Source organism: Moschus berezovskii, chromosome 27 (genome assembly GCF_049115385.1).
Source record: "Moschus berezovskii isolate FMDL1 chromosome 27, NW_MosBer_1.0, whole genome shotgun sequence".
Lineage (NCBI taxonomy): Eukaryota > Metazoa > Chordata > Mammalia > Artiodactyla > Moschidae > Moschus > Moschus berezovskii.
In genome coordinates, this window is record NC_142486.1 from 7158734 (window position 1) to 7171726 (window position 12993).

At 52.5% G+C, this 12993-nt stretch overlaps 1 non-coding gene across 1 annotated transcript; it reads left to right on the forward strand.

Moving 5' to 3' along the window:
* The first annotated feature begins 1536 nt into the window (after positions 1 to 1536).
* On the forward strand, positions 1537 to 1609 carry TRNAA-CGC (transfer RNA alanine (anticodon CGC)). Its single transcript has one exon. It is a non-coding gene; the product is annotated as a tRNA-Ala (tRNA).
* Positions 1610 to 12993: the final 11384 nt, after the last annotated feature.

A 12993-nucleotide genomic window follows, 5' to 3' on the forward strand; every position in this document is an offset into this window, starting at 1 on the left:
CCGGGAGTTGGTGATGGACAGGGAGGCCTGGCGTGCTGTGATTCATGGGGTTGCAAAGAGTTGGACACTACTGAGTGACTGAACTGAACTGAACTGAATGGAGTAAACTAAAACCATTCAAAAGGGTTCATCCATTGGGACAAGAGTAAGAGATGCTCCCTAGGACCCCTCACCCAGTCATCCCTAGTGAGGGCACATGACCCAGGGTTCTGGGTTCTGGCCCAACTCATCCACCAACTTCTGTGTGAAGTGAAAGTGAAAGGCACTCAGTCCTGTCCGACTCTTTGCAACCCCATGGACTGTAGCCTGCCAGGCTCCTCTCTCCAAGCCAGAATACAACTTCCGTGTAACCTCAGGTAAGTTATTTTTTTCCCCAAAGTCCCAGTTTCCCTATCTGTCTTCTGACACTAACACTGTCAGCCTCAATTTTTCAAATCTGGTTGATGAGCGGCTCAAGCAGCAGGAGCTTGGAGGAGCGGGGAGGGGTAAGAACAGGGTCCAGGTGGATCTGATGGAGGGCCAGAGCAGAAGGGGAGAGGGAGCTTGCAGCAGCCCATCCACGGGCCTCTCATTGAACCTATCTTACAGGAGAGGAAGCTGCGGAAGAGCAACGAGGCCCAAGAGGCTGCAGAGCCCAGGGAGAGCCAGGAAAGCGAGTGGCTGAGGAAAGAAGCAGGGGCCTCACCAGGCAGGTGCAGGTGCTCACGGCTTTCTGGAGCTGGTGCCTTTGCTCCCAGATGAGAAAACAGGGGCAGAGGCCCCCCGAGTTCAGGGCTCTGTGTGGTCTCCCAGCCCCTGCTGTGCCCCCTTAGTCTGTGGGTCTTCCTGGGGCACTGTGGGTCAGGAGGGCGGCCAATCTTTTAAATGAAGACAGCAAAGAGCCTCAAGGCCAGTCTTGGCACTTGGGGTCGGGGAGGGAAAGGAAGTCCAGGGATAGGGAATTGCCGGGAAGTGGGGAGAGGTGGAAAAAGGTTTGCTGGTCTCCCAGAAGGGCCTCTTGCCTCCTTGGGAATCCCAGGAGTGGTTATCAAAATGAAGGACACCAATGCCTGACCCAGGATAAAATCTGAGAAATCTCTCCCTATAAGTTAAGACTCAGAGGCAGTGTTCTCTTTGTTAATTTCTTTGTTGGTTGGTTGTTCTGGCCAGAACATGGAAGATCTCAGTCCTCCCACTAGAGATCAAACCTGTGCCCCATGCATTGGAAACACAGAGTCTTTACCACTGGACTGCTGGAGGAAGTTCCTTGTGGGCATTGTTAAGGGACCCAAAACTCCACCCCAGATTCTTGCCTAAATTCAGGGCCCAAGGCCCAAGCACAGAATAACCATCCACCCTTAGGGGACTCTGGGGAGAGTGGAGACATGCGTATGTATGGTTGAGTTCCTTTGCTGTTCACCTGACACTATCACAATGTTGTTAATTGCTATGAAAAATGTTAGTCGTTCAGTCGTGTCCGACGCTTTGGGACCCCATAGATTGTAGCCTTCCTCTGTCTATGGAATTCTCTAGGCAAGAATACTGGAGTGAGGGACTTTCCTGGTGGTCCAGTGGCTAAGACTCTGCACTCGCAATCCAAGGGGCCCAGGTTCGAGCCCTGGTCAGGGAACTAGATCCCACATGCTGTAACTAAGACTGCTATTACTGTTGCTGTTAAGTCACTTCTGTCATGTCCGACTCTGTGTGACCCCATAGACGGAAGCCCACCAGGCTCCCCCGTCCCTGGGATTCTCCAGGCAAGAACACTGGAGTGGGTTGCCATTTCCTTCTCCAATGTGTGAAAGTGAAAAGTGAAAGTGAAGTCGCTCAGTCATGTCCGACCCCTAGCGACCCCACGGACTGCAGCCTACCAGGCTCCTTCATCCATGGGATTTTCTAGGCAAGAGTACTGGAGTGGCTTGCCATTGCCTTCCACAGCCAAATAAATAAATATTAAAAAAAAAAAAAACTGGAGTGGGTTGCCATTCCCTTCTTCGGGGGATCTTCCCAACACAGGGAATAAACATGGTTCTCTGGCATTGCAGGCAGATTCTTTACCATCTGAGCCACCAGGGAAGCCCATACTCCAGTATAAATAAAAAAGTTAAAAAAAAAAAAAAGATTTGGAGCTAGATTCTCACACACATTAAGAAAAAAAGAATAACCACATTCACCCATGACATCAAAGGCCAGGCTAGCAATGGCCAGGTTTCTGGGCAGCTGGCACCAGCTGTTCCCACTCTGAGGCTCACCCTGGCCCAACCATGACCTTGATACTGGCCAGGACCCCTGCCTTTAGGCATCTGGACAGCCCTGAAGTTGGTTGAGCCCTGGTGGAATGCTGCTCCCTTTGTCACTTAAGGAGGTTCCCTGGTGGAGGAGGTTTTAAAACCTCCCAAAGCTTCAGCCCCTGCCTCTGTAAGGAGGTACTTACCCTGGGGGCTAAATGAGTCTGAGGCCCTCAGCCAAGGCAAACCCCCCTCCCTCCCCCTCTACCATGGACATCTGTGGCCAGTTTGCTCCTGGGAAGGGCATTACAAAAGGACAAACAAGCCTGGTCAGATCTGTGGTCGGCATCCTCCAATTTCCACAACCATTGTCATTTCAAGAAATAAAACATGTGCTGACATGTCCCTTCTGCTCCAGAATACAGAGACTCGGGGCACGGCCACCAAAGAGGCTCAGTAACTGCAGAGGGTCGGCCAAAGCTTACTGTGCATCCCTGCCTCCCTCCAGCCCTTGCCTCTGCCCATACAGACCCTTAGGGGCACCTTCTGCTCCTCTGGGCGAGGTCCAGGGACGGCCTCTTCCTCCTGGTCTCGCCTCCATCGAACCCAGGACCCAGACAGAGCGCCGGGGACGGCGCTTCCCGCCGGCGCCGCTAGGTGGCGCCGCGCTAACGTGGATGGGGATGGACCGGCAGGTTTGCGCAGCGACGGGCCGGTGCGTCGTCGTCAACCCCTCCTACGCGGGCCGCAGCCATCCGGGTGCTCAAACCTCAGGTCCCCATGCGCCCGATCCCGGCCCAAGCTCTCCTCAAGGCTCCAGGCTCGCCCTGGGACTCAGGGCACGCCCCCTAGGGTCCTGTCCACCACCTTTGCTCTTGGTCCCTGGGCAGCTCCTCTGGTCCCACCAGCTTCCCCAAGGCCGTATCTTCTCTGGAGGAGGTGACTTTGCTCCTGGGCGCTCAGTGCAGAGTGGATAAATAGGAAACTTGGTGAGGAGGAAGACGCTGAGCGTCTGGGTTGGGGTCAGCCCCTCAGGCAGGTCCTTTTCCTCCCTCTGAGTTTATCTAACCATAAAGTGGGATTGATCCCGGCCAGTAGAGTAAATGAGGTTGGCACAGGTGAGTCCTGGCATGAGGCATGGCACAAACTTGGTGCTCAGTTAGCAGCAGTGGCTCAGGTTCCCCTTACATCTCCCAGTGATCATACCTGACCTGTCTTTTCCTTCACACGGGAAACAGAGCAGAGACTAGACATAAACCAAGGTTTTATAAAAAGGGGAAAAAAAAAAAAGACCAAAAGGATGAATTTAAAACACACATATTCACACAAGAGGCTGGGAAAAGTGAAATTCTAGAATATAGCTAGAGGGGGTGCCCTGTGCTGGGCCCTAAGCCTCTGTCCCCCCACCCCCAACCACCTACACTGCATCATCCAGTTTGTGTAACCAAGAAAGCTCTGCCATCCACCCGCCAGGACTAGTGGCTCTGACTGCCTACAGATATGCTGGGCTGGTTCAGGCCAGGCCAGCCCCTCCGTCCCCAGGAGGCCAGAATCCCACTAACACCATCCTCTTCACATCTCAGGCTGAGATTCTTCAAGTGTTCTGGAAATTGCCCGCCCCAAGATGGCATCATATGGAATTTCCCTGTCAGTCCAGTGGTTAAGACTCTAAGCGTCCACTGTAGGGGGTATGAGTTCGATCCCTGGTTGAGAACTAAAATCCCACATGCTTTGAGGTGCAGCAAAAAATAAATAAATCAATGGTTTCATGGAGCCAGCCCTGGACTGGGGGTTGAAGTAGTTTCTGGCCCTGCTCTGCCCCCGACCCTGGGTAATCCTGGGCCCTTCTTTGAGTTTCATCAGCACAACAGGGTGGGGTGGATGGACTCTAAGCAGCGCTGTGCTGGAGGCAGCTCACCCCCACCCACTCTAAAGAGAGGCTGTACCCTTGGCCACGGCAGGAGAATCCCACCATGGAAAGCAGCAAGCACTATGCTTCTTCCGCTCTTTCTTTCCTTCTTTCTCTCCATCTCATTTTAGAGCCAGTTGTTAATCATTCATCTTCAAGGCTAGGGTATGTGTGTGTGTGCTAAGTCACTTCAGTCGTGTCCAACTCTTTGCAACCCCATGGACTGTAGCCCGCCAGGCTCCTCTGTCCATGGGATTCTCCAGGCAAGAATAATGGAGTGGGTTGCCATGCCCTCCTCCAGGGGGTCTTCCCAACCCTGGGATGGAACCTGTGTCTCCTATGTCTCCTGCATTGGCAGGCAGGTTCCTTACCACTAGCACCTGGGAAGCAGGGACATAATTCCTCCTCTACCAATAGGACTGGGCAACCCAGGAAGGCAGCCAACACCTCCCAGCAGCAGACCTGGGTCCTCTGGTGCCTCTGGGCCTGCCAGCCACACAGAACAGGGACACAGCTTCTGTTGTGTCACTTGTTTGATTTCTTCCTTCTCGGGAGCACGGGAAACCAAGCTGACCCCTCCACTTTAACTTGCCACATGCCTCGAGTTTGTCTGGTCCCACTTGTCCCTGGAGGAGGCAATACTTTTAACAGAGCCACCTCTAGTCCTCACGGAGACCATCAAAAACCTCAGAAAAACAGTTTCTGAGGGACGATGCAGTGGAGAGGGTGGGTCGCCCAGGGCGCCCAAGTCACCGAGTATCCGCTCACTCCACCCCGAGGGCCGGCAGAGAGATCAGTCAGAGAGCTTGGAAGGCTGTACTCTCGCAAATTCAGGCAGCCCCAGAGTGCAGTTGGCCTAATTTGGACACAGGCTCAGCTAAACCTGGCCTTCGAACACTCTAAGGAAAAAAAAGAAAGAAAGGCTTTACTAAGCTATAAGGATTGCCATGGAGATGCTTAACCTGCTCAAGGAAAATGATCACTTTCAAACACTTTAAAGGCAGGGGTTTAAGCACACCCCAGACTGATAGCCTGATTATGACCGCCCTTTGTTCCTAGAGATTGACAGCCTCCTTAGCTTTACCCAGAAGGCAGAATTGCTGTTCCTGCTGAGTGTTAATAAAACTCCCTTTTGAGAATATGCAGCCGTCTATTCGGCCAGCCAGCTTTGCTCTTTTGCATTTAGCAGCATTTCTTGAATGACAGCTGGGACCCAGTCCGGAAGAGTCCATACACTCAGACACTTTCTGGGTCAGTTAGGGGATCTGACTGCATCGGACCACAGGCACCCCCAGGTACGCAGACGCTGTAGCTGGCTTCCCGCCCTGGATGGATGTCGGCTTGATGGGTGTTGACTGCTCCTGCTCACGCCTCCAGCAAGTGGCTGGCAGGGGGGACCCGGGGGTAGAAAGCCAGTAAATGCCTGCTCTGGATAAGCTTGCTGGCTTTTCATTCTGTTTCAACCACTGGACTTGCCTTACGCGTGAAATCACAGGCAGGACCCCGGGACGTAAAACATCTGAGCCACCAGGGAAGCTCTGAGAGCACAACAGTCCAGCTGAAGTGTGAGCCGCCAGCTCCCTCTCTTCCTGGGCTTCCTCTGAATCTTTCAGCTTTAATGACTTTGATTTCCACTGAGACCTGATCTTCCCCTTCATCTGGGAACCCAAGTTTGCAGGTCACTCCAACACAGGGAAGTAAAAAAAAAAAATGCAGGACGCTAGAGGTGACAACATCAACCCCCCAAATAGGGCTTCCTCATCTTCCTGAAAGTGAAAGTCGCTCAGTTGTGTCCAGTTCTTTGAGATCCCATGGACTATAAAGTCCATGGAATTCTCCAGACCAGAATACTGGAGTGGGTAGCCTTTCCCTTCTCCAGGGGATCTTCCCAACCCAGGGATCAAACCCAGGTCTCCCTCATTCCAGGTGGATTCTTTACCAGCTGAGCCCCAAGGGAAGCCATCTTCCTGGGCTCCACCATTATCTCGTTTTTTTTGTTTGCTGAGTCACTAAGTCATGTCTGACTCTTTTGCGACCCCAAGGACTGTAGCTCGCCAGGCTCCTCTGTCCATGAAATTTCCCAGGCAAGAATGCTGGAGGGGGTTGCCATTTCCTCCTCCAGGGGATCTCCCCAAACCAGGGATCGAACCCATGTCTCCTGCAGTGGCAGGCAGATTCTTTACTGTTGAGCCACCAGGGAAGCCCTCACCTTCATCTACTTTCCCCCTATTTACTCTGTGGATACTCTCAGAAACCTCCAGACAGGAGAATTTTCTTGTTTCCCGGTTGCTGGCAGCTCTCCCGCCTCTGCTGCTCCAGGTCACTGTAGCAAAGACGTCTCTGGTGCACGTGTGCATGCATGCTAAGTCCCTTCTGTCATGTCCGACTCTTTGTGATGCTATGGACTGGGGCCCTCCAGGCTTCCCTGTCCATGGGATTCTCCAGGCAAGAATACTAGAGTGGTTGCCATGCCCTCCTTCCAGGGATCGAAACTGCGACCCTTATGTCTCCGGCATGGGCAGGTGGGTTCTTTACCACGAGTGCCACCTGGGAAGCCTGTTTCTGGTACAGCCTCTGCCGAATCAGTGGATATTGAGCACTGTCCCCTGCCCGCACCTGGAGCAGACTAGACCAGGAGCTGCCTCCGTGACAGCCCTAATGACAGCCCATCCCTCAGCGGTTCATTCATTCATCAACATCACCTACACGCCAGGCCCTGCACTGGGTACCAGAGACCAGATGGGGCCCAGGTGAGACAAAGCTGCTTCTTCCATGGAGAGTGAGCGGGTGATGGGAAGGATGGAGGCAACTCCGGCCTGGAGTCCTATGGGCATTCATGAGGGTGGGAGGGGAGCCTTTGGGGGAGCATGGGGAAGAGCTGGACTCAATCTCGGTGTCAAGGACCCGTCAGGACTTTGCTGGTCTGGGAAACGTCCATGGCTCCCAGAGGCGCCGTTGCCCTCATTTTCCAGAAGGGCTCCTCGTGGGGCCGAGAGGTAGAAAAAGAGCCTCGCATTATTGTGCACTTTTTCTTAAGTCTGTGATAAGCTCCTTCTATTAGACTATAGATCTCGTCCCATAAAATAGATTTGTGGACTCGCAGCCGGGGGAAGCCGCGTTGCTGAGCCGCGGAAATGGCTCATTTCGGCGCCCCCTCTTCCTTGAGTAACTGATGGTCATGAATTTTTCACCCAAATGTCGCCACTAAAGATGTCACCAGCCTCCCTCCCCTGGAGATTTTATGATCTGGCTCTGATGGGGTGGGGGTGGGGGCAGGGAGAGTAGGGGACGTCTGTGTCCTGGAGCCGGAAGGACTCTGAATGTAGAGGGGTGCAGTGGGGAGTGGGGGGCCAGAGGCTGGGGTTTCAGCTCTGTTTACTGAGCAGGTACTGTGCGGCTGAGCAGAGCCAAGGACTTTCCTTTCACTAACTCGTCTCAGCTGCCAGCAAGCTGGTGAGGAAGGTGGGCACACGGGCTGGGACTCAGAGAGACTGAGTGACTCACCTGAGGTCACAAAGCTTATTACGGTGGCCTTGGGTGAGTATAGGGCTCCCGGTCCCCATCTCTGTCCGCCCCCCACCATCCCGGTGTGAGACAGGTCTGGAGGTAGGGTGTGCTGAAAGGCAGGGTAAAGGAAACAAGTCTTAAACCCAAACACCAGAGTCTTCGAGGGCTGGAGAGGACAGATCAGCATAGATGCGAAGCTTCCAGGTCAGGGACACCTCTGGCCTCCGTTTTCACCCTGCCTGTGACGAGGAGCTCACCCCTCCCAAGCCCACTCAGCCCATCTTACAGCTCTGACTGGAGGTCAGATGGGCTCAGCCCTTCTGTAACTCTGGCCTCTTCATCGAGCTGTTCTCCCGGGGATTCTTAAGGCAGTTGTCGGTTCTTCCCAGGAGGCACTAGTGGTAAAGAGCTCACCTGCCGACGCAGGAGACCCCAGAGACGCGGTTTCCTCCCCGGGTTGGGAAGATCCCCTGGACTAGGAAATGGCCACCCGCTCCAGTATTGTTGCCTGGAAAATTCCACAACAGAGAAGCCTGGTGGGCTATATAGTCCATGGGGCAGCAAAGAGTCGGATACCACTGAGCACAAGACAGTTGTCATCCAGCAATGCGACCTCACCAAGTGTCAGAGTCGGCCCCAGGGCTCCCAGAGGATCCTTGTGTCTGCTGTCTACTCAACACACAAGCCTGTGAGGCAGGAAGCCCAGGCCAGGGTTACTGTCCCATTTTTCAGATGAGGACACTGAGGCCTCATATAAAGGTAGTGGGGGGAGGCGGCTGGAAGAGAAGGGCTGTGTCCCCGCTGGGCACCGGGTAGCTGGGCGGGGGCCTCCCTCTTCTCCCCGCAGCTTCCCGTCACCTGCTCAGAGCCAGCAGCAGCTGGTCTCTGGCCTTGCTGTGGGTCCAGCCCTGACTATGCTAAACCCTCTGGATCCGCTCTGCCAGGCCCCAGCCACCAGGTGGGAAGTCAGGGTTACCCAAGGAGGCCCGCTGTGGGGGCGGGGGCTGTCTCCAGTCTGTCCAGCCTGGTTCTTGTCCCCTTCCGTCCCTCCTGAGCAGAGCCTCAGCTTCTCCCTCTGAAAGATAAAGGAAGGGGCTGCGATGAGATGAGACCCTCCTTCGCATCCTCTATAACCCAGTTACAGCCAGTGCATCACCCTTTATGACTTGTTGCCCATGAAGCTGCCAGGACCTGTGACTGGGGGTGGGGTTATGTCAGCTGGGCCGTGTGGCATGAGTCATAGTGAGGTGTCTACGAAGGAGGACCACAGCCCTTCAGCTTTCCAGGACAAGTGGAGGTCCAGGCCTCAGCCACTCTGCACAGCCCCGTCCCCAGGGGTGAAGAGGCCCAGCCAGGGGTCTCCATAGAGCCTGTGGGAGGGGCCAGCAAGGCTGAGTGAGGGGTGGGGACCACGGGGGAGAGGAGACCCACAGCACCCTGCCCCCCGGAGGAACTAGAACACGTCCAAGGATTGATTGACACTTTACAAGAATCAAACACTGCTTGTGGCGCTCCGGGCTGCAGCCAGATTACTGCCCTATAAATGAGCAAAGAAGCATGCTGACTGATTCACGACCAGGAGGAACCAGCCCAAGACGAGTACACAGGCGGTTACGATGCAGCCCAAAACTCTTAATGGGTGCGGAGGCTTAGAGCGCTTGCTGAACCAGTTACTAGCTCTGCCCAGGGCTAAGGAGATGGCCAGGAAGACTTCCTGGAAGAGAGGACAACTCAGCTAATAACCATTAGGGGCGCTTGATTCACACCCTGGGGTGGGTCATCTGTGTGGAGAAGAGAGGAGCTGGGGTAGTGGGGAGGAAACAGGGCTGGGGGCGAGCTCCAGATTGCCTCAAAGCTGAGAGTTTGGGGACTTCCCTGGTGGGCCAGTGGTAAGAGTCTTCACTGTGAAAGCAGGGGGGCCAGGTGTGATCCCTGATCAGGGAGCTAGATCCCACATACTGCAACTTAAAGAAAAAAATCTGCATACCAGAACTAAGAACTGTTTTGTTTTTTTTTTTTTAAAAAAAAGCTTAGCGTTTTATCTTGAAAATACATTTTCAAATTACTTATCACACTCACAAGTAGATAGATCCATGGGACAGAAAAGCAAGCCCAGAAACACACGCTAAAACACACTAGAGTTTAGCATGTGATAGAAGTGGCCTCTCATGTCAGGGTGTTAAAGATGAGAGTTTTAATAGATGGTGTCAGAATGAATGGGAAGCCATCTGGAGAGCAATAAAGCTGGATCTATTCCTCACCAGAACACAAGGAGAAACTCCAAGTGGATCCAAGATTTTGATGTAGAAATTAAAACCATAAAAGAATCAGAGGAAAACATGAGAGAATCCCTTTATAACTGTGGCATGGGAAAGTCTTCTAACCACTCAAAATCCTAAGGCCAGAAAAGAAAAGATGATGAGCTAAATAATAATTATTAATATTATAATGGGCTTCCCTGGTGATTCAAATGGTAAAGAATCTGCCTACAATTCAGGAGACCTGAGTTCAATCCCTGGGTTGGGAAGAGCCCCTGGAGAAAGGAATGGCTACCCCTCCAGTATTCTTGCCTGGAGAATCCCATGGACAGAGGAGCCTGGCAGGCTATAGTCTATGGGGTCACAGAGTCGGACATGATTGAATGACTAATACTTTCACTGGCATGAAGAAAGTCTTCTAACTCAAAACCCAAATGCCAGAAGAGAAAAAATAATGAGCCAAATAATAATTATTAATATTATTATAATAGTAATACCAAACTTCTACATGATAAAAAACACCATAAGCAAAGTCAAACAGGGAGAAAATATTTGTGACTCACATCCTAGCTAAGGGGCTTCTCTCCCTAATAGGTGAAGAGTTCCCAGAAAACAAGAAGAAAAAGACCAACAATCAAATAGACAAGTGGGCAGTAGATTTAAACGGAGTGTTCAAAGGAATTGAAATATACATGGCCCTTAAACATATGAAGGGATAGCCCACCTCATTCAAGTGAAAAGAAACAGGGATTAAACTACACTGGGATACCATTTCTTACCTACCAGATAGGCAGAAATCCAAAAATATGACAACACAGCCTGTTGGTAAAGTTGTTGTGTTGGGAAACAGACACTGTCATACGTTGCTGGTAGGAATGCAAAATGATACAACCTGATGAGGGATGATTTAGTCACTTCTTGTCAAGGTTACAGATGTTTTTACCCTGTGACCCAACGATCCCACTTCTGGGAATTTACTCAACAGACACCTTGAACACATGAGAAATGAGCTATGTACAAGCCTGCGGGTCACAGCAAAAACCGCAACAATCCAGTGTCTATCGAAAAGGACTAGAGAAAGAAACTATAGTACATCCACACAATGGCGGGTGGGGGCAGGAAGGCAAGGAGGGGGAAGAAGAAGGAATATGAGCAGGCAGCTCTCCACGTTCTGATAGGCAAAGTCTCCAGGATATATTATTAGGTAAAAGCACAAGAAGTGGAACAGCACATGTGTGTGCAAGCTAAGTTGCTTCAGTCGTGCCCAACTCTTTGTGATCCTGTGGACCGTAGCCCGCCAGGCCCCTCTGTCCATGGGATTCACTAGGCAAGAATACTGGAGTGGGTTGCTGTGCCCACCTGCAGGGGATCTTCCTGACCCAGGGATCGAACCAGCGTCTCTTATATCTTCTGCATTGGCAGGTGGGTTCTTTACCACTAGTGCCACCTGGGAAGCCCAGAACAGCAGAGATATATGCAAATACATACCACTTGGTGCATGCACATAAAGAAATACTGAAGGACACTTAAGAGAGTAAGTGCTTCTCTAGGGAGGGAGAGGGGTTGGATTGGCTGGGACATCGGTGGAAAGGGGGGGCTTCTGATGGATGCTTTCTTATAAGGATTTCAGACCATGTGACTGTATTATACATTCAAACATTGATAATGGTGTTAAAGTAAATAAATTGCCAGATAAGTAAACATCAGTGTTGACAGTTACTTGTTTATCCCTAAGACCTAGGCCTGTAAAAACTGTCCCTCAATTTGAGAAAAGGCTGTCGGCAGTGGGTTCAGAGTAGGGTGGGCACATGGGGGTAAGAAAGCCCACAGCCCTGCCGCCAGGGCTCAGGGCCAGCGGACATCTGCCTGGCAAGGGCACCTGTGGCCTGAGTCCTGGGGGCGGCTCTGGACCAAGGCAGGACCTCTGCCAGCCCCAGCCCCCTCCAAATTCCCCTGGAGGCTGCTTTCTACTAAGGAGTATTCTCTGATTTGGGGAGAGAGAAGCCACTTGTGGCTCAAACGATAAAGAATCTGCCTTCAGTGCAAGATACCCAGGTCCAATCCCTGAGTCAGGAAAATCCCCTGGAGAAGGGAATGACAACCCATTCCAGTATTCTTGCCTAAAGAATTCTGTGGATAGAAGAGCCTGGCGGGCTACAGTTCATGGATTCACATAGAGTCAGACACAACTGAACGACTAACACAAGCCACTGCAGAGGCTTCCCAGGTGGCGCTAGTGGTAAAGAACCCACCTGTCAGTGCAGGAGATATAAGAGATGCGAGTTTGATCCCTGGGTTGGGAAGATCTCCTGGAGGAGGGCACGGCAACCCACACCAGTATTCCTGCCTGAAGAATCCCATGGACAGAAGAGCCTGGCGGGCTAGAGTCCATAGGATCACAGAGTCAGACACGACTGAAGCAACTTAGCATGCGTGCATGCAAGCCACTGCAGTGGGCTCAAATAAGCCCACAAGAGACAGTTTCTGAACCCAGGGTCCAGGGGCTGGTCTGGCAGGACCCAGGGCCTCAGCTGATATGACAGCAGGTGGCCAGGGAAGCAACTCTGGCACTCAGTGGGGACCTGGTGGGTCCCTCTTCTTCCCTTTGAAAATGAAGACTTCCTTCCCATCACAGGCAAGGAATAGGTGGGGAAGAAGAGATTCCTAGATAGCTCTCCACACCCCCTCCTACAGGAAGCCTTCCCGGGTCCATCAGAAAGGACCTCTTCAGACCCCTTCTCCTGGGTGGGCTGCAACCTGTCCAGGGCTGGGACCCTGGATCCTGGCGGCACATCACCCCAGGAGCCTCCCCGTCAGCACTGGCGTCTTGTCATCTGGCCTGGAGCATCCAGTCTTCACTGTCCTGGACTCACGGGTGGGGCTCTGCTGTCCGTACAAACACACCAGCAGGAACAGTTTGCAAACTTTAGAGGGCTGTGCACCAATAGTGTCTCTCCAGAGTAGAGGAGTGAGGAGAACAGAAGGCTGTCTGACTTGGTTCCCTACCACAGGCCTGGGTTTTACTGCCCGATCTAAGCGCTGTGTTTGCTTCCACCCCACCCGGTGGCTTGTACGCACCTGTGTATGGAAGGCTGTAATTTTTCTGCATGAA